Here is a 26,659-nt window from a genome sequence, read left to right on the forward strand (position 1 = left end):
TGCTCAGGCTGGCTGGAGCTGCTCACAGCATTGCCCCATCAGCATTTTTTCAGCATCCTGTGACGCAGGGCTTTGCTTTAAATCGGCGTTTAATGCACTCAAGATGTCCGCGTACACCCACCCTCCTCATTTGGCACCAGGCGGCTTCCTGGCGGAGCACAGGCTCGTTCACTCTGAAACCTACTGATGGCGCCGTGGTGCTCAGCCAGCAGGCCTGGTCAGGGATCTTCACCGAGCTGAGTGGCCCTAAAGCAGCCTGTTAATGCACCCCCAAAGATCTTGGGGCTGGGGGCTCAGGACTGACCCCCCCCCTTCCTGCGTTTTCTCAGGGCAGCAGCTGCCCTGTTTTCCAGCCTCCCTAATTGCTTTTCTGCAGGGTTAATGATCTGAGAGCTGCCAGGGGTCCTTGGCACTGGAGCGAGAGGAGGACTGGAGATTAACCCCTGGGGAACACACACACCCCCCCCGGCAAAAAAAAAAAAAAAAAAAAAAAGCATCCCCTCAAAAACCCATCCCAAGATGTCTCCACACAACACAATTTATCCCCAAAACCCAGCAGCTGCCTTGGCTTCAATTACTGGGGTGGAAAAAGCCCTTTTCACTTGTTCCCCCCCCCACTTTTTTTTTTTTTAGTACTCCCTGCCCTGGCCCCAGACCTTTTTCTTTTTTTCGGTGGGAACCCCCCCTTTGGCAGAGCAATTAGCGAGGCCTTTTGGGGATTTTTAATTGCATATTTATATTGCAGCCGGGAGCGAGACCCCGGCAGCGGGCGAGGGGGAAGCAGGAAGACGCCGCCTCCGACCTTGTTTGCTTTTCAGCTGGGATTAAGCACTTTTAATTGTCCCAGAGATCACAGATTGCAGCCGGGGGGATAATTAGGCTGAATACAGGGTTTTCTGGTTCACTCCCCCCAGGCTCCCTGGTGGGCCTGGCGGGGATTTGTATTTTGGGGGAGGTGGGGGGGAGGGAGAAGCTTTGGGAGCACCCTGGGAATAAGGTTTTTGGGGGGTTGGGACAGACACAACTCATTGCACAAGTGGGAAGTTCGTCCCCTGTGAAGGAAGAAGTTTGGCTTCTTTTTTTGGGGAAAAAAAAAATGTTTAGTCTTCTTCCCCCCCCCCCCCCCCCCCCAACAATGCATTTTTCACCCATTACGTGCCGCTGTTTTGGCTATAAACAGGTCGTTTTGGGGGTCACAGGGCGCGTCCCGCCGCCGGAGCTGCGAGGGGCTGAGGGGCTGTGCTGCTGAGCGGGGGGCACGCAGCGCTCGCGCCCCACCTTGCCCCTGCGCCTTCGCCAGGCCCGTCCATCCCACGAGGATTGTTTTCGGCGCCGATTGTTCCCCCAGCCCCGGGATTTTTGGCTTCGTTTTCCTGCTGTTATCCCTTCGCTTTCTCCAGCAGGCCGCGAGCTGGGAAGCGTGGCCAACGTGCGGCCACGAAGCCACGCGGGGGCTGTGGCCGCGGGCAGGTGCCTCCCCCCGCGGCGTCCCCGTGGCACGGCACCAGGGTCACCTCCCGCGGCCCAGGACGCGGTGACACCCGCTCCTTCGGCCCAGCCCCGCGCTGTTCCCCTCGTGCCGTCCTCCCGCCCTGCTCCTCGGCGCTGGCAGGGTTTTGGGGCGTCCCACGGGTCTGAGCCCCGTGCGCTGGGCGTCGCGGTGGGCGACGCAGGGGCCGAGCGCCTCGTTTCCGAACGCGTCCCCCCGGGGGCTGCCGCGGCAAGGGGGGTGCGCAAGGCAGCTTGCCCCGTGCCAGCGGCCCCCTGAAAGCGCCCATTGTGCGGGGCCGGCGGCGGTGGCTCGCTCGGGAGCAAGGGGCCGGGGACAAGGCGCTCTCAGAGAGGCACCGGAGCGTGCAAAATGCCTTAAACCAACATTAGCGCCAGCGCGGGCGGCGCGGCTCGGCGGGGGCAGCTCCCGTGGCCGCTCATCACAAATTCATGGCGCCCCAGCGCCTCTCCCTGCGGGAGCCCGCACCGGGGTGCGAACCCCGACCGCGGCCCCCGAGGCAGCGCATCCGCCACGTGCCCCTTCCTTCCTGGCTTTTTGCTTTTCCCTCGTTTTGCACAAAGACGCTGGATGAAGGCACCTTTTCCGCGCGATAAGTGGGAAGGGGGGGGGGGTTTCCCGCGGCCCCTCGCTGCGGTTCAGCACCTCCCCACTAATTCTGGGGAAGGAAACGTTAAACAGGCTGAAGTGCTGCTTGTTTGGGCTGGGTAAACGCCGGCTGCCACAGTTTACTTTGCCGTCAGGAGCCCCGAGTGCCTGTAAAGCAGACGGCGGCCACAGCGCATCCCGCGGCGGGGCTGCTGCGACCTCCCTGCGGGGTCCTGGCGGGGGGGATGGAGGTTGCAGGATTTGGGATGTAGATGCAGGATTTAGGACGGGATGGAGGATTTAGGTTGCAGATGCAGGACGCAGGATGTGGGATGGATGATGCAGGATTTAGGATGTAGATGCAGGACATGGGATGGAGGATTTAGGATGGAGATGCGAGGTCCTAGAGGTATATTACAAGATGCAGGTTAGGGGATGCAGAGGTGGGGTTTAGGGCGATAATGGAGGATTCAGGATGGAGACTTCAGGATGCGGGATTTAGGATCCAGATGTGGGAAGTAGGGTTTAGAATGTGAATGCAGGATTTAGGATGCGGACACAGGATCACAGATGTAGGATGCAGGACACGGAAACAGAATACGTGATGCGGAATGCAGAAGTGGAATTTAGGATGCAGATGTGGGACGGAGGGTTCAGGATACAGGATTTAGGATGCAGACAGGACACAGGATGTGGAAAGTAAGGTTTACATGCAGATACAGAATTTAGGATGTGGGATGGAGGATTTAGGATGCAGGTGCAGGACATAGGATAGGGGATCCTGCAGAATTGGGATTTTTGGTGCAGATGTAGGTTGGAGGAGACGGGATGAAAGGCCAGATGTAGGATTAAGGGTGCAGGTGTGAGACGGGGAATTTAGGATACAGATGTAGGCCATGGGATGCAGAAGCAGAGTTTGGGATGCAGATAGGGGATGCAGGACAGGTGACATGGGAGATAGGATGCAGATGAAGGATGCCAGGTACGAGGCACAGAACATGGGATGCAGAAGCAGGATTTAGGGTGCAGAAGCAGGGTGTGGGACACAGGATGCAGGAGCAGGAGTGGAAAGCAGGATGCAGATGCAGGATGCCAGGTGCAGGACTTAGGACAGGGGATGCAGAAGCAGGATTTAGGATTCAGATGTGGCATGTAGATGCGGGACAGGGATGCTCTGTCCCCAGGGCACCAGAGCACAGGCCCAGCCACGCGTGGGGACCTCGCAGGGCAGGAGGTGTAAATTCCCAAGGAAACACCACTGCTTTCAGGCCGTGTGCCTGGCCCGTACAGGGATTGCACCGCTCGTCCCCCATCTGGGCAGCAGAGCCTGGCGCGTGCGGCCACATCTGTCTGCCAGATGTGACGGGGCGGTGATTCGCGGGGGGGGGACGGAGCCCCTGCGGACAGGGAAACCTCCGCGCCCCACTCGTGCTGGTTTGGGAACGCGGCACTCGCACTGCGCGCCTGCTCGAGGGCTGGGATGGGGCCGCGGGAGCTGCCCTGCGTGGCCAGCCAGGGCAGGGGGCAGGACGTGGATGCGGGATTTTGGGGTGCAGGACGCGGGGTGCTGGGTACGAGATGTAGATATGGGGGCAGGTGCAGTGCGGGGAGGCAGACGCAGGACGTGGGATGAAGGGTGCAGATGCAGGATTTTCGGCTGCGGGATGGAGATGAGGGGTGCGAGTTCGGGAGGCAGGGTGCAGCCTACAGATGTGGGATATATTTACGGGATGCAGACATGGGGTGCAGGGTGAGAGGTGGAAATGTAGGGTATAGGGTGCAGATCCAGGAGGCAAGAATAGGATGCGTGGAGCAGATTGCTCCACAGGGGTGCAAACTGCGGGGTGCAGGGCGGAGGTGTGGGAGGCAGCTGCAGATGAGGATGCACAGGTTTGGGCAGGTGGGAATGTCAGAAGTATTGCCTCTCCTGTTTTTAGGGATAAATTTGGAATATTCCTGTTAACATCAGCCTTTTAGGGACTGGAAATCCAACAGGTTTGCTTCCTGCAGAAGTGCTTCTAGTTTCTGAGCTGCCCCCACCAGCTGGGTGTCTCGGGGACCGCTGGCTCTGATGAGCTGCAACATCTCCCCGGGGAGACAGGCTGCTCTCCCCTTGGCAGCAAATATTAAGCTAGGCGAAAATAAAGATGAAGCAATTCCATCCAAAACCACCCAAATCCAGCATTTTCCTTTTTAAAGCACTCTCTCCTTGCTTTCTCCTCAGCGCTCCCCACCACAGAGGTGCCCTAGGGATTGGACTGAGGCTCAGGCTATGGCTTCACACTTGCAAAACCATTGCAGGTGTCAAAAAGCACCCAACATCGCGTCCTGCTCTACAACACAGCCCCAGCCATGTTAATAAAAGCAAAAATGCAGGGGAGCCCGTGTGGGGAAAGCAGCTCAGGAGCCTCCTGCACAAACCTGCAAGTTTTGCTGCTTGCAACCTTCTGCAAGCAGCCGAGAGGGTTTTGTGGGATAAAAGCTGCAATCCCCCAGTATCAGGGGGAGTCAGCACTGCTGTAGCACCCCACATCCATGGGCGGGAGAAGGAGGAAAGAGAAAACACTTGAAATAGGTGAAAGCCTCCCAAACATGCAGGCTGAGGTCATTTTTTGGCGAGGAAGTCGGCTCGCTCGAAGTGCCTCCAGGTCTGGTTTAATATCAGCAGAAACATTCTTGGGCAGGGTGGGGAGAAAGTGCTCTCACCCCAAAGCAGCCTGAAACGCCCCCCAAAAAAACATCCAGAGCTCCCAGCCACTTTGCAGCCCCTGGCCAGTACCTGAATGCGGCATGAAGAAAGCTGAGAGCGGGGGGAAAACAGCAACAAATAGCACAAAAACAGCACAGAAACAGGCAAAATGCCCCTGGGGCGCGGGGGGGGGTGCTCAAGCTTTAAGTGGCTTTCAAGGGGTGTTTGGTCCCCGCTGGGACGCTCTGCCTGTGGATTTTCTGGGGATGGGGAGGAAAGCGAGGCCAAAGATTTGGCAGGGAAAATACATTTTTTCCCTATTGCCCTGCAGGGTTTTCTCTCTTTTCTTTGCTCCCTCCTCAATCTAGCATTTTCTTGCTGGTTTTACCAGGCTGTGGGGCTCAAAAATACCTCTGGTCCCTCCCCCGAGCCGAGGGGACCTGCAGCCAAGGACCCACATCGCAACAGCATCGTGGGGCTGCGCTGCACAGGGCAGCGGAGCAGAAGGGGCACAAAGCCACAAAAATAATTGCATCTGCCGTGCTCTGCTCGGAGGGCTGAGCAGCTTGGGGCCTGCCGCTGCCTTGCCGCGAGCCCTCAGCCACCCTGCAAAGCTGTTTTGGCTTTTCCAGTGATTTAGCACATTAGGAGGGTTATGGTTAGGCTGTGTTTATTTTGCTAAACCTCACAAACCCATAATAGAGCTGGGGAGGGGGAAGGAGGCGGCGGGAGATGCACTGAACGTTTAGAAAAAAAGAAAGGAAGAAAGAAAGAAAGAAAAAGGGAAAAAAAATGAAAGCGCCAGCTGAGGAGGGAAAATGAGGTTGGGATCGCATCTGCAGAGCAGCTGCGGGCAGGGATGTCCTGAAATAAAGGTGGGAAAAAATTGCGGAGGCGAATGAGAGGGGATAAGGAGCATTTTGGGGGCTTTCTGCGAGGGAGGAAGCAGTGGGGCAATGCTCTGACCAGGGAAGGGGATTTCTTCTCCGTGCTCTCACATTCCTCCCGTCAGCAGTATTTACACGACAGCACCAGGAGAAATCCCAGGTCGGGCGGACTGCAGCAAGGCGAATGCGCGCAGCCACTGCTCGCTGGGCCACTGCCCCACAGCCTATTTTGTTTGATGGCTGCAGTGCACGGGGATGTTTGCAGCCTGTTTGCACCGCGCAGAGATGTTTGCAGCGCGCAGCGATGTTTACAGCCTGCGAGGTTGTTTGCACCGTGCAGGGATGCTTGCAACACGTGGAGGTGCTTGCAGTGCTTGAGGATATTTGCAGCGTGCCGGGGACATTCGTGCATGCAGGGATGGTGGTGGTGCATGGGGATATTTGTGGCTCACTCGGATGCTTGCAGCCTGTGGGGATGCTTGCAGTGCTTGGAGGTGTTTGCAGTGCAAAGGGATGTTTGCATCATCCAGGGGTGTTTGAGGCATGCAGACACATTCACAGCACTTTGCAGAACCCAGAGACACCGGCAGCAGCTTTTCAGCCTTGCCCCCACACTGTGCCTCAGCTTTCCCCTTCCTGAGACCAAGCAGAGCACCGGGGCCATAGGAACCAGTGCCAGCTGCACCATTGCTTGCCAGCCATTTATCCCCCCGCTCAATCCTCCTGCTAGCACCCCAAAAATGCCTCTTTGCAAGGAAGGTGGGTGCAAAGCCCAGCCGGCAGGTGAGGGCTGCCAGCAGCAGGGAGATGTGTGATGAAATTTGTTTTGTGAAGTGGCAAAAGGGGCACAGGGCCCGTTCTCTCTGGCCACATCCCTGGCGGGTGATGGGGCTCGGCCTCCCTTTCTCGCCTTTGCAGCGCTCGGAGGGGCTGCTGCTCACCAGATGTGATAAGAGAAGGTTTGGCTGAGGCTTGAAAAGGAAAAAAAAAAAAAAAAAAAAAAAGCAAAAGCAGAGCAAATTCCTTGGCAAATCAAAGTGCAGTGCGTGCGGAGCGAGCACAGAGCCTCACGTGGAGGCATCCGTCTTGATAAGGGGCGACACGGCTGCAGGGAGGAGGAGGAGGAGGAGGAGGAGGCAGTGAAACCACTCCTTGGAGCGAGCAGTTGCAGCTTGATTTTGCAAGAAAAATGCCCATCCTAGTGCAACCCAGGGTGTGCCTCAGTTTCTCCACCCTGTACATGCATTGCGGGGGGGGGAGGGGGGGAAGGGTTTAAAGCTGAGCGGGTAAAACGCCTTGGAGGGGTTAAATGGGGCGATTTTCTGCCGGGTTTTATCCAAAACATATGTTTTCGCCACTATTCGAGTTATCTGGGATATTTCCTGCGTGTTTGCTCCTATGGCAACCGGCCCAGCATGAAAGACCTATTTACTGGGCCCTGGGATAAGGCACGGCCATATGTTGTCAATTTGGAAGGCACTCCTTCCCCTCCGCCTGTCTCCAGCCCCTCCTGCGGCACAGCCCCTCGCGGGGCGCCCGGAGCCGGGGATGGGCGCCGAGGGCAAGGTGAGATGGTGGCTGGGGCTGGGGGGCAGCCGGGGAACTTGGGGGACGTGGAGATGGGCTGCAACATTGGGCTGAAGTCCTTCAGGAGCTAGGGGTGGAGACGAGCAACCTGCAACATGGGTTTGAGGTCCTTCAGGAGATGGGGTTGGAGAGGAGATACCTTCAGCATCAGTCTGAGGTCCTTCGAGGAGCTAGGGATGGAGAAAAGCAACCTGCAACATGGGTTTGAGGTCCCTCAGGGGCTGGGGATGGAGAGGCAATACCTTCAACATCAGTCTGAGGTCTGTCAAGGAGATAGGGGTGGAGACAAGCAACCTACATGGTTGGCTTGAGGTCTGAGAGACCAGGCTGAAGACAGAGCTGAGGCCAAGGTATCTACAACACAGTTCTGGGGTCCAACCAGGACATGGGGTTAGAGACAGGGCTGGAGATGAGCTACCTGCAATGTCAGTGCGAGGGCCATACAGGGATGGGGCTGAAACCAGGAGCAGGAAGAAGCCCCCTGCGTAGGTCTGAGGTCCACCCAGGAACAAGGGCTTGGAGCAGGAGTGGAGACAAGCTCCCCACGTCGCTCTGAAGCTCATCCAGACGACGGAGCTGGAGACGTGACCGGGAAGAAGCTAGCTGCAGCGCCGGCCTGAGGTACATCCAGGAGACGCGGCTGGAGGCAACCCACCTGCAGCGCCCTCCTGAAGTCCCCCCCCCCCCCCAGCAAGGCCGGGCTCGTTGTGGGTGCAGCCCCAGTGCCCCGAGAAACCCAGCGCTGCTTTGGGGCCGTTCCTTGCTCCTTCCTGGCAGCAGCCACCTGGGGGTCTCGCTCCCCATCACCAAAACCACGGGGCCCATGGGGTCAGGATGAAGGAGATAATGTAGAAATGAGGAAACGGGAAAAAAAAAGCATCGTCACCGCGTGCTGCCGTGGCCAAAATCTAAACCGGTGGGAGAAGGGATTAGGCAAGTCCCCAGGACCCGGCAAGCTGTGGTATTGGACCAGCAGTTGGCACATGGCCTCTGCCCCAGGGTGCCAACCCTCCCCTCCCCCAAGTTCTGGTGCAAGCCGAATTCCTGCAAATTCATTTCTTTTGTCTCAAAATAGCAAAAAAAAAAAAAAAGGAAACAGGGAAGGATTTTATGGCTGCAGTACCCAGCACCAGAGCAGCTCTGTGAGCTGAACAGCCAAAATGCAGAGAAACTGGGCAAAATGTTTTCCCATCTACTATAATAGCTGTAAAAAAATCAAGGGAAAAAAAAAAAAAAAGAATATTTTCTAATACCCAAGTGCTCTTATTGCTTGCTGCAGGGAGAGCCCATTCTCTTGCTGCCTTTTTGCCTTTTACCCTGCTGGGTGAAGCAGCTCAGCATCACAAAGCACAAAGCCCTGACCCCCTCCAGCGAAACCAAAGCAAAATTCACACCCGGAGGAGCTGAGGGATGTGCAGAAAAAGCCCCAAAAATGCACAGGGGTGACCCACAGCATCCGTCAGCAAGGGCAAGGTGATGGCTTTCACCCCTCAGCGGCTGCAGCCGGGCAGGGCCAGACACAGCACAGGACAGGGGATTTTGGGAATGAGTCACTCCCTCATTGGTATTTCTGATGAAAAAGCACAAACAGAACATTTTTTTTCCTCCCCCATGTTCTGCAGGAGTGACCCTTTCTCGTGCAGCCTCCTTCCCACCAGCCGCTCAGCGCTGCCTTCCCATATTTCTTTTTAACACACACACACACACACAAAAAAAAAAAAAAAAGGCTTTCAGCCAAAATAAACCTTCTCTATGAAAATGTGTGTTTGGGTCAAAAAGCCACTTTTCACTGGGAAAAAAAAAAAAAAAAGAAAAAGAAAAAAGAAAAAACAACAAGAAAACCACCTAACCCCTTAAGTGAATGGTTGGCAAAGCTCATGGGGAGCTGTGATATTTTTTGTGGAGCCAACTGATACAGTGGGGGGAAGGATGGAGGGAAAAGAGTGAATCCCCATAAAAATAGCACGGATGAGACCTAATTGTGTTAATGAGCAGAAAACCTGAGGGAGAGGAGGAGCCGCCACCTGCAGAGGGGCCGGTGACAGGCAGGAGCCCCAAGGCCAGGAGCTGGGGGCGTACTTTGTGTCCCTTCCACGCAACCAGCTCCAGCACCCTCCGACTCCCCCCCCATGCATTTGTATTTTTGGCTGCATCGAGGAGAAGAAACGGCGCAGCACCGAGGCTGGCTGGAGGAGCCTCGAGGTGCTCGCAAGCTGCACATCCCCTTTCAAGAAACCCATCTCCCCCCACAAGCTGGCTGGGGAGATGGAGGAAATTGTCTCCTTTTTCCCCATTTCCCCATCCCGGAGGAGGCGAGCTTTTGTTTGAAGACAGCTCTTCATTTCCTGCCCCGCGAGCTTCAAAGCGGTGGCGGCCAACAGCGGGGACTGCTTCCCCTGCTCCTCCCGCAGCACCGCACGTGGCCGCGGCGTCCCCGGGCAGGGGAAGGTCCATTGGAGCGAAGATGTCCCGCCAAGGCAAATGCTGGCTTCAGAAGGATTTTGTCTTTTTTTTTTTTTTCCCTAAAAAAATGCGAAGTTTTTGCTCAATTGAGGAGGAAAGTGGGTTTTGCTTTGTTTCCATCCCAGCTCTGTTTTTACAGGAGGACCCTGGGGCAGGTGCAAAGAGACTTTCAGACGCTCGGCTTGTACCCCCGTTAGGAGCCAGGCTGTGGGAGGGCCCCCCCGGGAGGGCCCCCCCATGTACCCCCGTGTCCCCCTGTGTCCCTCCGCAGGTGGTGACCAAACCCAGTGTGTCAGGAAGGGGCTGTGGTCGGCAGGGGCCCGCATGGGACCGGGGAGCTCCCCATCACCTGGGGGGCAGCAGCATGAGAGCTTCAGGTATGGTGAGGTGTATCTGAGCTCTTCCCTCCTCTCCTTCTCCTCTCCTTCTCCTTCTCCTTCTCCTTCTCCTTCTCCTTCTCCTTCTCCTTCTCCTTCTCCTTCTCCTTCTCCTTCTCCTTCTCCTTCTCCTTCTCCTTCTCCTTCTCCTTCTCCTTCTCCTTCTCCTTCTCCTCCTTCTTCTCCTTCTCCTTCTCCTTCTCCTTCTCCTTCTCCTTCTCCTTCTCCTTCTCCTTCTCCTTCTCCTTCTCCTTCTCCTTCTCCTTCTCCTTCTCCTTCTCCTTCTCCTTCTCCTTCTCCTTCTCCTCCTCTTCCTCCTTCTCCTTCTCCTCCTCTTTCTCCTTCTCCTCCTCACCTTTTCCTTATCTTCTGTTTTTTCACCCTGACTGGTCTCTTCTCCCTCCATCTTCTCTCTTCTCATCCTGTTCTCTTTATCCCCTTAACTTGTCTTTCTCATCTCTCCATCTTCCCTTCCCCTCCTCTCTCAGGTGACGCGTGGCTCCCACATTGCTCCCTCCTGACGCCCCCCACAACCTGTCACCATCTCCCTGCCCGCTCCCATCCCCACCTCAGTTCCCCCCCCCCCAACACGCTTCTACCCCGCTGCAGGGCAGGTCCATTAGCCGATGCCACCCAACCCCACCTCCAAGGATGAAGGCCGTGGGGGCTGGAGGAGCCCCGCACACAGAGGCCCCCATGCCCCAGCACCACTGGGGCTGCCCGCAATGCACTGGACTCGGGGACAGGGAAGCCCCAATAAATCTTGTGGCGGCAGCAGCGCTCTGCCACCATCTGAGCACAGCTGTGTTTTTCTAGGCACCGGTGATGTGACTGATAGGGTTTTGCTGCTACCGCAGAAGCTGTTTGCACGTAAATATTACATTAGGCTTTTACAGACCTTTCTGTCCCTGATGTTAACCTTAATGTAGCTGAAGAGGACTTGAAAGGGCAGCGCGTCTCGGATCGGAAGCCTCACGCCAGCAGGAAAACGCTCCGTGTGTCAAGTGCTTGAAACCAGAGGGAGGTGGGAGCAATAAATCTCATGACCCCACAGACACTGCCTGTCCGCAAAACAGTCTGGCCCCAAAGCCAGGGGGCAACAGGACCTGGCTGGCACACACTTTCCCCTTCCCAGCAGGGTCCCCAAACCCTCCCTGGTAGAGCCCGATGGGGACTGGGACAAGGTACCTAGTGGGGACTGGGATGGAGCGATAGGGACTGGGACAAGGTGCCTGATGGAAAGTGGCATGGGGTGATGGGGACTGGGGTGAGGTACCTATTAGGGACTCAGATGAGTTGATGGGGACGAGGACAAGGTGATGGGGACTAGCATGAAGTGCCTAATGGGGACTGGGATGGGGCATAGGGGACTGGGAATAGGTACCCATTAGGAATTGGGTTGAGTTGATGGGAACCAGGATGGAACCAAGATCACCGAGTCCAACCTCTGATCTAACACTAACAAGTCCTCCACTAAACCATATCACTGAGCTCTACATCTAAACGTCTTTTAAAGGCCTCCAGGGAGGGTGCCCGAGCCGCCTCCCCGGGCAGCCCGTCCCAACGCCTCACAGCCCTTCCGGTAAAGAAGTTCTTCCCGATACCCAACCCAAACCTCCCCTGGCGCAACTTGAGCCCATTCCCCCTCGTCCTGGCACCGGACACGTGGGAGAACAGACCGGCCCCCACCTCGCTGCAGCCTCCTTTAAGGTACCTGCGGAGAGCGATGAGGTCGCCCCTGAGCCTCCTCTTCTCCAGGCTGAACACCCCCAGCTCCCCCAGCCGCCCCCCGTAAGCCTTGTTCTCCAGACCCCTCACCGGCCTCGTCGCCCTGCTCTGGACTCACTCGAGCACCTCAACGTCCTTCTTGTAGCGAGGGGCCCAAAGCTGAACACAGCGCTCGAGGGGCGGCCTCACCAGAGCCGAGTACAGGGGGACAATCACTTCCCTCGACCTGCTGGCCACGCTGCTTCTTATGCAAGCCAGGAGGCTGTTGGCCTTCTTGGCCACCTGAGCACACTGCTGGCTCATATTCAGCCGACTATCAGCCAATACTCCCAGGTCCTTCTCTGCCAGGCAGCTTTCCAACCACTCATCTACACGCTATCGCACTAGGGGAACTTGGTGTGCTGACTCTAAGGAACAGTACAGAGCGTACAGCGGAGTGGAGACACCACGGATAGGTTCTGTGACGAGATGGGGACCCAATGCTCTTGTGCACACCGAGGAAGTGATGGGAGCTGGGACAAGGTGCCTGCTGGGGACAGGGTGATGGGATACAGGATGAGGGACCCACTTGGGCCCAACATGGGGTGCTGGGGACCAGCTCAGGAAAACAAGGAGCATCTCCCACCCTCAACCCCCCATGCTGACCTTGCACCCACAGCCTGCCCCTCCACCAGCTGGCCCCCCCAGTGCTCAGTGTCCCTCGTTCCCCAGCCCTGCCCGTGGCACCCCGAGGATGCTGCCGCTGCGGGGCCAGGCGGCTGTGCGGCTCCTACAGGGTGGGAGCGGCGAGGGCTGGAGCACGGGGTGCTGCCAGCTCAATGCCGGGGCCTCGCTCCCACGAGTGCATGAAAGGCTCCCTGTCCAAACGGCATTAGACGCGCTGCGAAGGCTCATTCCCAATCGGTCACGCTCCGAGGCACAGCTGCAGCCCCCGGCTGCGGGAGCCGAGGATGCTCCAGGGCTTTGTTCGAGCAGCCCCGCTCCCGGGAACCGTGACAAGATGATCAGATTACGGGGCAGCCAGAGAAAAATCACCCTCCCTGTGAGTGGAGGGGGGCACGCCTTCCCTGGCCATGCCGAACACTGAACTACCTGCTTGCTGCCAATGAGATCGGTCCTGGGGGGTAACAAAGAGCCCCCGCTAATGCTGGGGCTGCGTAACAGCACCATGCCCCTGCCTCATTAATGATGATCTCTTTGGCTGCCCGTCCTTCAACGGTCCCCTCTGCCAGGCCCATGGGGAAGGGTTGGAAGTGATCAACGTTGGACACAGGCCCGCAAGGAGGAAGGTGGCTTTTTGGGGGTCCTCAGCTGCATCCTGGGGCACAGTAGGTGCCCGCAGGCCCCATTTCTGCCCTGTGGGATGGCAAGCTGGCATGGGGAACAGTAAGAAGCGAGAGACAAACCCCAGTGGGGAGAAAGCAAAAGCAGCAGGGTGCACGGAGAGCAATGCTTGGCAAGGAGGAAAACTTGCCTTTGTGAAGTGGAAACACAGAAGTAAAATCAACAGCTTCATGCAAGCCTAGCCATCAGCAGCAACAGGGAGAGACACCAAGAAGACTTGGCTGCCCAAAGCCACCCAAAACCTGGCAAGAAACCACAGAGGTTGGTGGGTCACGGCCTTTTTGTCCCCACGAGGCTGTTTACAAAACTACTGCCAGACAAAGCCACCAGCCTCTGGCGGGATCCCAATTTACCCATTTGCATCTTTGCAGAAGGGATTAGAGGGAGCCCCGTTGTCCGGGTGTCACTCGGGGCCTTTGAAAGCAGATGACTTCATCCGCTTTCATGGCCCTGCCGCCTTCCAGTAATTAGATTTGCTCCCAATTTGGTACGACGACAGCAGTTGGCGGCAGGGGTGAGGATGTTAGCCAGATTTTGCTCCCCCTTTGCAAGCACTCAGTTATGGGACTAATGATGGTCCCGGTGTAAAAAACACCAGGTACCATAGTGGGTGCATTGCATCTGTGCAAGCAAAGCCGTGTTGGGTCCCTGCGTGGTGCTGCTGCTAGAGCCAGGCTGTCAAAGCAAAATATCATTTCTTCTGGAGCTGATTTGTCATTCATAAGGATTTTGGGTGCAAATAGCCCTTCCTAGGGATGGCTCCGGTTAGCCATCCTTTTTGGCAGCTATTGCACGCTCCTGCAAGCCTCCTGGGAGCGGTGCAAGGCAGGGCCCTGCCAAGGTTAATTCAGTTAGCACACCGCTAACGGGCGTAGCTTGTCCTAGCACCAGTCCCTAATGAGCAGCTCATTTGAATCCATGCAAAGTACCAGGGAGCATGGAGACATGCTAATTAAAGTGACTGCTGCTCTGTAATTAAGCAGCAATTCCCCCCCCCAAAGAGGGCTTTATCATGCAAATAGCTCCTGCTTGGGTGATGTAAGCGCTTGCGGCAGCAGCTGGGTCTCCCTAATGGGCTCAGGGGGCATCGATGTGGCAAAGCAGAAGAAAAGGAGCAAATTTTACCATTCCCCGCCAAAATCTTCTCCTGCAGAGGCTTTGCTGTGGGACAGGGCTGCAGGGGTGACAGGGGCACACCGGCACGCGGCGAGCTCGCCCAGGCTGCTTCCCAAGCTCAGCCCCTTCACTTCCCTGTTGTTTTTCCCCCGCAAAGAGTAATTATCCCCACTGGATGTCAAGAGCCCTGTTATTTTTTGTTTTCAAATCCTGGCGCAATTGCAGCGTGACAAAGCGCATCTGGTTTTTATACGAGTGGGAAATGCTTTCTAATAATCTCCGCGACAGCTTGAATAATGGGAATCTGGAGTCATCCCAACAGGCCAGGCCATCCATGTGGCATCAGGGAGGAAAACAATGAGCGCCTCCAACCAGTGCTTGGTTAGGTTATTCCTGGTGTTTATCTTATTCCTAGTGTTTATTTTATTCCTAGACTGGGGAAGTTTTATGTTAGAGCCACTGAATTTGAGGGCTGCTGGATCCTGCTATGGGAAAGGCCATCTTCCATCAAGGCTATCTTCCATCAGGGCCATCTTCTATCAAGGCGATCATCCATCAGGGTCATCTTCCATCAAGGCCATCTTCCATCAGGCACAACTTCCATCAGGGCCATTTTCCATCAAGAACATCTTCCATCAGGGACATCAATTAGAAGGGCCAAAGCCCAACTTGAATTCAATTTGGCTAGTGCAGTAAAGACAATAAAAAATATTTTATAAGTACATTAACAACAAAAGGAGGACTAAGGAGAATCTCCATTCTTTACTGGATGTGAGGGGAAACACAGTGACGAAAGATGAAGACAAGGCTGAGGTACTCAATGCCTTTTTTTGCCTCAGTCTTTATTCTCAAGGCCAGTTATTCTCAGGGTACCTCCTATACCATCTGAATGTTCATAAGTCTATGGGGCTGTACAGGATCCACTGTACAATGATTTACAATGATTTCAATGATTTACAGCAGTCCTGGCTAACTGGGGTGGTCCCAGTTGACTGGAGATTGGCCCACCTTCAAGAAGGGCTGGAAGGAGGACCCAGGGAACTACAGGCCTGTCAGTCTGACCTCAGTGCCAGGGCAGGTCACGGAGCAGATCATCTTGAGTGCCGTCACACAGCACATATGGGACAAATGAGTGGTCATAAGCATGTGCTTATGAAGGGCAGGTCCTGCCTGACTAACCTGATCTCCTTCTGTGACAAGATGACCCACCTAGTGGATGAGGGAGAGGTGTTGGATGTTGTCTGCCTGGACTTTAGCAAAGCATTTGACACTTTCCTACGGCCTTCTCCTGGAGAAACTGGCTGCTCGTGGCTTGGACAAGTGCATGGTTAGTCAGGCTCAAAGAGTCCGTGTGAAGGGGCTTAAATCTGGTCAGTGGCTCGTCAACGTGGCACTCCCCAGGGCCCAGTACTGAGGCCAGTTTGTTTTCACGTTAATCAATGATCTTGATGAGAGGCTCAAGCGTGCCCTCAGTAAGTTTGCAGACAACACCAAGTTGGGTGGGAGCACTGATCTGCTTGAGGGCCGGAGGGCGCTGTGGAGGGGTCTGGGTGGGACCTGCGTAGGCTGGATCTATGGGCCACGTCCAGTTGCATGGCCTTCAGCAAGGCCAAATGGCAGGTCCTGCGGCTGGGGCACAACAACCCTGTGCAGCAACACAGCCGGGGGAAGAGTGGCTGGAAAGCTGCCCAGCAGAAAGGGACCTGGGGGGTGCTGGTCGAGAGCCGGCCGAACACGAGCCAGCGGTGTGCCCAGGCAGCCAAGAGGGCCAAGGGCCTGCACCTTGGCCCGCGTCAGACCTCATCACTCCCTACAACTCCCTGAAAGGAGCTTGCAGCGAGGAGGCTGCCAGTCTCTTTTCTCAGGTGACAAGTGATAGGACACAGGGAAACAGCCTCAAGTTGTGCCAGGGGAGGTTTAGGTTGGGCATTGGGAAGAATTTCTTCACAAGGAGGGTGATCAAACATTGGAACAGTCTCCCAAGGAAGTGGTGGAATCTCCACTCCCAGGGGGATTTGAGACACGTGGATGTGGCATAAGGGACACACTTTTGTGATGGGACATGGTAGGTGATACTGGTGGTTGGACTTGATGATCTTGAAGGTCTTTTTCAGCCTAAATGACTTATGACTTTATGATCTTCCATCTTCACCACCTTCCGTCAGGGCCATCTTCACCACCTGTATTTAACCCTCGCCACTCATCAAATATGTGTCAGAGATCGAGGTTGTACATCTCGGCCACCGAAGCAGTGTGGTGTCTTCCAGGCTCTTCCCAAATTCCCAGCAGAGGCTTCTCTGCAGGACGATGCTTGAGGCTTCGGCTCTTCTGGCAGGTGCCAGCCTTTTGGTGTCCCCATATCTCCTGCTTATTCGGCTTTCCCTGACCATGCAATGCATGTGTGTAGTGATTTAACTCACCGCCTGACTCATACTTTGTTTTGGGTGCTTTCTTCACTAAAAAACATTTCCTCCTGACCTCAGCTCTCCATGGAAGGTGCCCGCACCCACTCTGTTCTGGCAGCTTGGGGACTTTGAGTGCTTTTTCTCAATTTTCCTTTCTTTTTTTTTTTTTCCCTTTTGCACTTGTGGAAATAATTACGTCCTGCAGGAAACCTTTGCAGGGATAAAATTAGGGCTGGTAAACACAGGGTAGCACAGCCTGTTGGCCTCCCAGGTTTGCCCAAAACTCCACAAACTGAGGCCTTTTCACGTGAAACCCTTCCTGGGCAAAAATCCCTTCTCCAGCCCGCAACCGCCACATGCAGGCCCAACCTAAATTTAGCAGTGCAAGTCCAAAACCAGGTCATTTTGGGCAACATCCCTGCTGGCCTTGACAAACAGCCTGTTGGAAGGGGCTGGGAAAAGCAGTGAAGGGTTTGGGCGCAGCACAGGAGACGGAGCCGTAATGCCCCAGTTCAACGTTTAATTCCAAAGATTAGGTTTAATGCTGGGCAATTTAGCGAGCTGTTAATATTAAATTACGCTGCAAATGATGGGAGCTTCCCGAATGCTTAATATGATCTTCTTGCGGTTTGAGTTTGGACGCGCTCCAAGCCCAGATAAGCCCACTTTTGTTGGTTTTAGTGCTGTCTGCCCAAGCAGGGCTTTTTTTTTTCGGCGTTATCTGTTGGAGGATCACGCACAGAGCATGTGTGCAGAGTGGAGGAGCATTTCCAGCCCTGCCTGGCCCCGCTCTCTGGAAAGGCTCAAGCAACTCCCCCTCTGCAGCACGACGCTCCTGCAGAGCTCCCATGCCAGAGCCTTCGTACTGCTTTTTAAGCCTCACGGTTTGCAACTCCAGCTCCTGCCTGGCTGCAAAACGTTCTGCAGTGCGAGGGCAGAGAGGTGAGTCGGGCAATGCAGGGGCTTGCAACAGGTCCCGTGAGGCCTCGTGGGTGCGTGAACGGCCTTGGCACGGGGATGACCTTTGCATGGGGGCACGGAGACGCATGGGGCATGGGTGAAGTTTGCATGGGTGAAGTTTGCGTGGTGCTCAGGCATGCATTTTTTGTGCTGCAAGCAAGTCCCCACTTGCACGGGGCACACGAAGATACAAGGGTGCACGGGTGAAGTCTGCACGGGTGCAATTTGCACAGGTACAAATATCGCGTGCTGCTCGGTGCATGCACTCTTCATGCCGCAAGGAACCCCCCGCCGGGGGGGGGGGCACACGAAGACGCGGGCGTGCACAGGTGAAGTTTGCACGGGTGGAAGTTGCGGATCCAAGCGTCGCTCGGGAGCGCGCTCTTCACGCCGCAAGCAAGCTCCCGCTTGCACGGGGCGCACGAACGAAGCCGTGCGGTGCTGGGGACCGCGCTCCCCCCGCTGCGACCGAGCCCCCCCCATTTGCGCGGGGCGCACGGGGCCGAGGTGCGCGCGGATCTCGGGAACGCGCTTTCCACGCCACGACCGCGCCGGGCTCCGGAGCGCGCTGCCAGCCCCCCCCCCCCCCAGCCCGGTGCGGAGCCCCCGGGGCCGCGCGCGCACCTCCCGCCCCGCCGCGGTGCGCGGCCCGCCCCCCTCCCTCCCCTCTTCGCCTTAAAGGGCCCGCAGCCCCGCCGCCCCGCTGCCGCCCGCGGGGCCCGGCGCCGCGCTTCCCCCCCACCCCCCCCCGCCGGCCGTTGGTACGCTCCGCGGGGCGGGGGCGGCGCGGCCGGGGGTGGCGGCGGGCGGCGGGCGGTGCAGGACGGAGGCGCCCGGCCGGGGTCGCCCGCCCCGCCTGGAAGGCGCCGGCAGCGGGGGGCCGGGCCCGGAGGTAACGCGGCGGGAGCGGGGCGGCGGCGGCGGCACCTGAGCGGGGCTCCCGGGGGGCGGCGGGGCGGTCCCCGAGCCCCGCGCCGCGCCCCGCCGGCAGCCCCCGGCTCCGCCGCGGCGGCGGAGGGCAGGGAGCGGGGCGCTGCCGCGGCAGGTGGCGGGCGGGCGGGCGGACCCCGCTCCGCGGCGCCCGGGAGCCGCGGGGTGCGTGTGGGGGTTGGGGACCGGGGCTCCGGTGCGCTCCCTCTGCCGGCTTGGTGCTGCCGGCTGTGGGCTTCGTGCCCCCGGGAGCGAGGGGGAGCCGGGTGAGGAGAGCCCCGGCTGCCGGCGGCGCGAGTCCCGGCAGCGCCTTCGTTATCCCAAGGTGTGCCGCGAGCCCGTGAACCGCGGCTCGTGCTTGCTTTGGCGCGGTCTTGCGCCGGAGGAGTAAGGCGGCTGTGCTGCAGCTTCAGGTGATGTCACTTGAGGATTTTAACTGTCAGAGCTTAAAAATACACTTGCTCGTTTCAAGACCGCTTCTGCAGATGTGGAAATCGTGAAGTAAAGCAGTTGATTCCCTTGCACGAGCGCATGGCTGTGCTGGCGTTCGTCATCTCGTAAATCCTCCTCTGCCTGCTGCAGAGCAGACCCCTTCTGCCTGACAGAGTGCTGGGCTGCGCCAAGCCCTCCGGAGTGAATTTGGTGGCTGCCCGAGATAAGATCCCGCTCTAGGCACCTCCCTGAGGTATAAGGGCAGCAAAGCTTCAGCCTCCGAAAAGCCTAGCTGGGAAGCACGCGGTGCCTGAGCCGTGTTCGGGATGAAGCTGTTTGCTAAAGCAGTGCCTGGTGCTGACGGCTGCGTCGCCAACTGCGCAGCGCTGGCACGGTGCGTGCCGTGGGAGGCTGTGTGCCGAGGCAGCAGCATCTGAGCGGCGTTTTGTGCACGTGTGTTTGTGCGTGTCTCCTTGCTGCTGTGACGTGAGCTTTGTGAGAGACGTTTAATGTGCGGAGGTGGCGTGAGCTGTTTTTCATTCTGGATGTGAGCAGGTACTAGACTTCACCTGGCTTGCCTGTATCTTGCACCACGCCTGCTCCTCATGCTGTCTGTAAGAGTTTGTTTTGCTTGCTTCCTCTTGTAAGGTCTCTCAATCTGCACTGGGAAAGCTTTGTATCTTTAACTTTTCCATGCTTAAGATGCAAATCTTGGGTGTTGTTTTTTCTTTTAAATACAGTGCTGTGGTCCTGAGTAGCGGTCCCTGTGTGTTCCAGCTCACGTGGAGGTGGTTGTTTGCTGTGAGCTGCTGGTGCCACTTGTGCCGTGCCTTCTCGGGCATACAGACATATGCAAAACTACATTAAGATGCATTTTGTTTTGTCGCGTTTATTTGGATTGCCTCAGGTCCGTAGTACCCTGTCCTGTGACTGCTGTTAGGTCTGTGTGACAGCTGTGGATTTTGCTGCTGGTGAATGTGGTTCCAGTGGGGCTGAAAACCCTTAAATTTAGTGTGTCTCCTGAGGAAGCCTTGAGACTGAGACTTCTCTCTCAAACCTGTGGAGATCTGGTATTTCAGATAATGTTTTACGTGGAACCACTCTGGTTGGCATGCTGTGTGCAGCTTATAAACCTGCCTAACGTCCTTTGTTAGGCAACGTGTAATTTGCGTGAGTGGGTACTGAAGACCTGACCCTTCTGTGTACAGTCAGTTTGTGTCGACTGATTTGCTTACGCTCCGTGGACTTGCGAGTGGCTCTGCTTCAGCTGAGTCATGCGGGTTTCTCGCTTGCTGCAGTGTTTCTCTGTCTGGTTTCTGGTTTTCCAGTGGTCCAGGGAGCTTCTGAAGTGAATCCTGTCTGTAACTGGGGTGAGGCTGATCAAAAATGATTGTTTATTCTGCTTAAAATCTTGTTAACTTTTTTAACCTTATGTTGTGAGTAGAACCTCTATTTTCCAAATGCAGAAGAGAAGTAGACTGAATTACTTCCCTCCTCCTGCAGCGTTTAATGCTGCGTAATGAAGTATCCTATTGCTTGAAATTTTGTTTTTAACAAAAAAGCCCACCATCTGTAGCACATTTTCTTTGTTTGGAGTCTTTGGTCTCTTCTTGGTCTCTTCAACTTTCTCTGATTTAACTGACAGCTTGCTCTTATTTACGCAGAAGTTTTCAGATACAGATGATGTGTCAGCCCTTCTAAGACCAAACAAGTAGAAGTACTTGGGAAACGATGCCGTTGCGTGTTTGGGAATCTAGCATTCACATCACACAGCTGACACTGATCAATTCTGCTCGTACCAAGTGTAGTTGATCAAACTTTCTCTTTAAATGGAACTTCCAGCTTTCCTAGCAATACTTGCTCTTAAAGCTGGTACGTGGGGACTGAACTGTGTTCTCTGTATGCTTCTTTGCTGTTTTGGTCTGATTTGTTAATGGGTTGCTGGCACCACGTCTGTTCTTGAGGCGTATTGCTGTGGCATGCTGACGTCTCGCTCTGGGGTATTGTTGTCTTTTGCTGCCGGGACCGGAGGACTCTCAGTGCCATCTCGCTCCCTTGCTGTGCTTGCCCAGGCCCGGCGGAGTCACCTGCGTGGTTCTGCAAGATGTTCTGTAGCGTAACATCTGATGAGTCTCTGCTGTTGACTTCAAAACCCCGTCTGAACTTGTTGTATCTCATCCTTCTTGCTCCAGGGAGATACCTTCCCTCTTCCTGCTCCTACTCCTCCAGTCTCCACGGCAAATTCAGCATGAAGGCTTCTTGAGTTAACAAGAGTAGTCTCCAATTACCCTGTCTCAAGAATTTTTGGAATAGATAGTTGCCTGTGTATGTGCATACTTTGTTGTTGTTGTTCGAGTGTTCTTCCAGTAATTTTCTTGCTAGATGGCTTACTGCATCTTCCAGGGCTGAGCGTGTCATAGTTTTCCACTCAGCTTCCCCAGCTCGTCTCTGTTTCGGTGCTGGTTATCCTGTGGCGGTTATCCCTGCAGGGTAAAAAGCTTTTTTGTCCCTCTTAGGGACTGACTTGTGCATCTACGCTGCCTGTCTTTCCCATTAAGCCCCTGCTTGCCCTTCCTATATGAGAAATACCTGCTGTCTTTTAGCAGCGGGGAAAATAATCACACAAGGTGGGTTGCTTTCCAATCCCCCTTCCTACGAAGCTGCCTGAGCTCCTCTGGCCAGGTTGAGGCCTCTTTTCCCCCTCTGTGGCTCCTCGGGCACAGCCTCGCGCAGTGGGATGCTGCAGGTGCCTGCCTCCCCCGGCGGGGTCTGGCTGCGGGGGCTGACTGCAGCTTGCCTGCCGGGAGCGAGCCCTGAACTGACCACTTCGGGGACCTGCCCTGCAGCTAGGGAGCTGCCAGATCCTTCAGGCTGATTGCTGGGGAGGCCCGGGGGGGGGCTGCAGTGGCGGGGGGGTTGGCCCCTTCTGGCAGCAGCCGGTTTTTAAATTGGCTTAGCTGTCTCATAAAGCCGTGCTCTCACGGCCTAGCTGGATGCTGTAGCTGCAGCTGAGCGAAGGGCTGGTTGCCTTGCTGAGGGGGAGGGCTTGCTGTTCCCTCATCTCCTGCCCCTTGCTAGAAATGTCCCATATAAACTTGTTCAGCTCACTAAAATGGCGGGGGGGGGGGAAAAAATCCACCAAAAACCAGAGCAAGATAAGCCAGCTCAATTGGAATATTTTCTTCTTATCCACCTTGGCAGCTGGGGGCAATGCCAAAAGCAGCAGGAGGGACCGAGGGACTGGCGGCGGGGGGAGCAGAGCGTGCCGGGGGCGTGAGACCATCCCTTCTGGCAGCGGCGGGCCTTCAGTTCGGCTCAGCTGTAATGTGAAACCGCACCCCCGGCCTCACCTGTCTGTCTGATCATGCCTTTGATTTATATGCTAGATTTTGCTGTTTAGTTTTCCCCGCAGACTTTAACCATTGTATCTGATAATGAACCAAGTGGTTGAGCCTTATTTGTTTAATTCAAAGACAAGTTAATAGTTCCTACCTTGGAGTTGTGCGAAGTCTGCCTGCCTTGCAGACTTTGGTTTTCCTTACGCTGAACCTGCAAAAAATGCCCCAGGAGAGGGGGGGTGGTGGCGGGGAAGCACTTGTGCCGCGAGCAGCCTGCTGTTGGAAGATGGGCTCTGTGACGGTGTAAGGCCTGCTCCTACAGCTCGCTGTGGCATCCTGGCGGTGCTCACAAAGATGCCGCCCAGTTCCCCTGTGGGATGGGGGCACTCCAGGGGCTCAGCCAGGCTGAGGGCAGCGCAGTGAGCTCAACAGGGGAAACGCCATGGGTTTCGGCTGGCTGCAGCAGCGGTGCTGGGTGTCCTTGGTGCCTTCTGGCTTGCAAGGCTGAGCTGCTGTGTGCTCAGCTGGCAGGCGTGCTGTCTGGGTTGGCCTGGTACGACCATCCTGCGGCAGGCTGCGGCGTTGAATTTGTGTGTTACTAGCTAAATATATACCCAGTAACTGTGTCTGGCCTTGGTGCATCAGCTCAGGCAAAAGGAGTCTGTGCTGCCCCTCCGTGGGAAGGGGCTGGGCACCGCTGGCTTGCGCTGTGGGGGTGGAATATGTGTTTTGTGGGTTGAGTTCCCTGCCCAATGGGTTGGCAGCTGCAGTGAGGTGTGGGGCTTCTCTCCAGCCCCTGTCCTCCCTCGTGGAGGTAGTTCTTGGATGCCCCCCATTCTTTTGTGTCGTCTACTGAATCGCGGGAGGATGGCTGGGTACTGGAGGTTGCATTCCTACCGCAGCGTCTTCGGTTCTCGTGTGGATGCCCTGTGTTGGACGGCAACCTGCTCTGGTGGAGGTGTAGCTGGAGATGCTCCGGTTCTTGGAAGGGAATGGTACTTGAGGTTTTCCTGTCACAGTTCTCACCCAGTAAAATAAACCATTCATTTGGCTAAAAGACCTCACTCTAGAGAATCTTAAGAGGAGTGATTTCTTCTTTTGATGCACCAGTTTAGAAGGTGACCCCATGCGACTGCTCCTCTTGTGGGGATGAGTCCAGTGTGGGGAGCTGCAGCTGAGGGCAGTTAACGTAACGCCTTCTGAAGCAAACCAAAGGTGACTTTTCTGGGTTCAGATCCCCCAGCTACTTCCAGATTGACCCAAGCTAGGTTTTCCCCAGTAAAGTTACTGTCATTAAGTGGTATTTTTTCAGGTTTTGTTTCCTTTTTTTTTTCCTTCCTGTTTGCGAAGAGCTGATAGATCAGCCCAAATAAGGGTATGGAAGAGGCTGGAGATTTTCAGGAAGATCCACAGACAGTCAGTGCATGACTTGTTGCCTTTATCTCTGAGATCAGGAGATTCTTTTGCAGTGATGGATTAATCCACTCTTGAGTGAATAATATAACCAAGAACAAGTAGGAGCCAGCGCTCCAAACAGATGATGCGTTTAATACGTGTGTGCCTCTCCTCCCCCACTGAAAAGCTTCTTTCTTCACGGTTTCATCCGGCAGGCCCGCTGAAATCCTAGAGCGGCCTGCCCGCGCCCCGGCCCCCTGCCGCGGGGGATGAGGATGGGGCCGTGTCAGGTGTCTCCGCTCCAGGTGGGCGAGGAGGGGATGCGCTCGGCTTTGGGAGGTGCGCGCGGCCCGCTTTGCCCCCCGCCTCTCCTCGTTACCCCACTAGAGGTGCGGGGGCTGGTGCTGGGCCTGCCAGAGCAGCCCGTTGGGCCCTGAAGGCAGCGGTCCTCAGTGCGAGGAGCCTGCCGTGTCCGTCTGCGCCCCACTGCAGCGCAGGGAAAGGGCTGCCTCGGCCCACGACCAGATCTCATGGAAGTGGGTGGGCAGGGGCTCATGCTTCGCTGCCCGTGAAGCGACTCGTGGGGTCACAGCGCAAGGCAGCGCGCCTGGTGCTGGGGAAGAGTTTTAGGTGCCAGGTTTGCCTGCCCTTCTGACGCTTCCCCCACAGACCTGCCGCCGCTCAAGCCAGCGCGAGGAGCCACTGCCTGCTTTCAGCCCCTGGGCTGCTTTGGAGCCGCTTTGATGTGGTGGATCTCAAGGGGCCCAGTGGCATGGGCACCATTTAGCTGCTCCAGGGCCATTCCCCAGGACCTCCTTGGGTGGACGTGGGCTCAGGACTCAAAGGGCCTGTGGTGTTTGATGGCTACGGTTGACTGGGTGCCCTCTGCTCAGCACCACATTCTGCATGCTGGCAAATGCTCTTGTCGCGCAAGGTCAAGTCAGTGAAAGCCATCAACGTTGGATTGCCTTGGTTTTGTGAAAGCTGGTGTTCCTCCTCTGGGGATGCGGTGGCATTGGAAGTGCTAGTGACAGCTTCCAGCTGTAATTTTTCCCCAGGCTATATTTGCTGTGTGGGTAAAGATAAGATCTTTAAAACAGCATTTACCCGTCTGGGGAATGGGTTCTGGTTGTGTCGGCAGTACGTGATTCCTGGTAGCTGAAGAGGTTTGCTGCATAATGTTCCAACTCCATGTAGATTAAATATATTGCAGAGTCAAACTGAACAATAGCATGTTTTTTTTTCTTGTCCCTCCACTTCCCTCTCCAAAAAAGTTTCCAAATTGCAGGTACGTGTGCATATACTGAAGTGTAGGCCCAGATTTTCATAAAGTTTGCTGAAGGCTGTTACTTCTGAGGATCTGTTTTGTTTGCAATAGCTTCAGGAAATCTTTATTTCTCAACAGCCTTTTCAAAATGTGTGTTTCGGTGTAGCGCTCAGATGCTCCTTGCCTAAATGTTTTCCTGTGACAGTGTATTGCAGCTTGGAGATTTGAGTCTCCTCTAATAAAATGCAAGCTAAGGAGGAAAACCCTGAGGGTTTTTTGGAACAGAAGATGTTTTCTGTTCTTGCCACTAATCTTTGTTGCAGAACAAAATAGGAATGTATACTTTAAGTCTTTGTAAGGGTGTAGAAGGAAGCTGGCAACGGATGTAATCAGAAATGTTATCAAAACTTTCTAAATATGTTGAAATTTCAGGCCTAATGATGTAATTTTAATTTCAGATATTCAGACTGAGGCATTTTTTTGGGTGCAGACTGCACTTTCAGATCACTGTGCAAGTCAGGATCAACCAGAGAAGAGTCTAGGACCAGGTAATAGATGGTGGGTACTGAAGTAGGTGGGTCTGCAGTTGTGTCGCTTGAGTCTCTGCAGCACTGGAAGTCATCACAGAAACAGATCTCGAATTTGGTGGTAGCAATAAAATGGAGTGTAGTTTTCTGGATTATGTACTTTTGAACTGAGCACTTGAAAAAATGGTCTTATTCTTAAGTTAGCATTTTTTCTAATTAGTGCATTTGTCATTGCTTATGCTTTTTGCTTATGGAAGCTGCTACGCTTGGACAACCGGTATGTTTTGAGTTTGCCTGAAACAGCTCTTACTGATTACAGTAACACAAAACGAAGTGCTGTGGCAAAGACCCTAATTAGCCTGACCGGTGCAATGGGAGACCAAAACTTCTCAGCTTTGCTCTTGTAGGTTAGAAAAAGAGAACTGTGAGTAACCTTCAGCCTTTCAACCCTTTTTCCTCGAGTGGATAGGTTGCAGGTTGAGGACGTAAAAGAAGTTGAAGTCCTTCTCTGAGCCAAAGGTGTGAAGCTGTTTATTTTCACTCTGGAAATGTATATATTGCATGAGGCAGATGCTAGCCTGCTTAACCTAAGCATTCACTACTTATCTGGGGTCTGGCAAGTGTACAAGTGGTGTCCGTTCTAATCCCCGAATATTAAAAAGTCCAGGCACCTTTCTCTGGCTGTGTCTGAGATTGCTTTAAAAACACAAAGAGGAGCCAGCAAAAAAGAGCATTTGCTTCCATTGCCAAGTTTAAATGAAGACTAATGCCGTGGTGCTTCTTAATCTTGTTTTTCTTGCTATCTGATGGATGCTAACGTGGGATGGAATAGGTCCTGGCAGCAGTTATCTTCGCAGGGGCCCTGTGTTGCTGAGCTCAGCATTACATTTTTGGGTGAGCTGACGTGCTGTGAAGCCTTGACCCTTTTCTGTGTCTTGATGCCTTGGTAATTGTGTCCCTCTTCCTTTGGGCACGTCTTCCAGAAGCTTGGGCCTGCCCTTGAATGTCTGAAGTGAAACCCTGCTCAGCAAAGTCAGAGCGTAGGATGTGTCTGTGCGAGTGAAAACACAGCTCGGTCAGGTTAACCCGATAGAAAGTTCTCCCTGATACCTGCAA

At 55.2% G+C, this 26,659-nt stretch overlaps 1 protein-coding gene across 7 annotated transcripts in view; it reads left to right on the forward strand.

Annotated features, from left to right (window-relative positions):
* The first annotated feature begins 17,479 nt into the window (after positions 1-17,479).
* CDON (cell adhesion associated, oncogene regulated) overlaps positions 17,480-26,659 on the forward strand; it is a 56,648-nt gene continuing 47,468 nt past the window's right edge. For 2 of the 7 annotated variants that reach the window (XR_014574575.1, XM_083808151.1), the window contains exon 1: positions 18,389-18,546. The gene's annotated coding sequence lies outside the window, so the exon portion shown is untranslated. Of the gene's footprint in view, positions 17,637-18,386; positions 18,547-18,744; positions 18,998-19,436; positions 19,631-26,659 lie in introns of those variants that run through there. The other 5 variants (XM_083808152.1, XM_083808157.1, XM_083808154.1 and 2 more) reach the window with 5 other exon arrangements.

This window comes from Anser anser (assembly GCF_964211835.1).
Source record: "Anser anser genome assembly, chromosome: 22".
NCBI lineage: Eukaryota > Metazoa > Chordata > Aves > Anseriformes > Anatidae > Anser > Anser anser.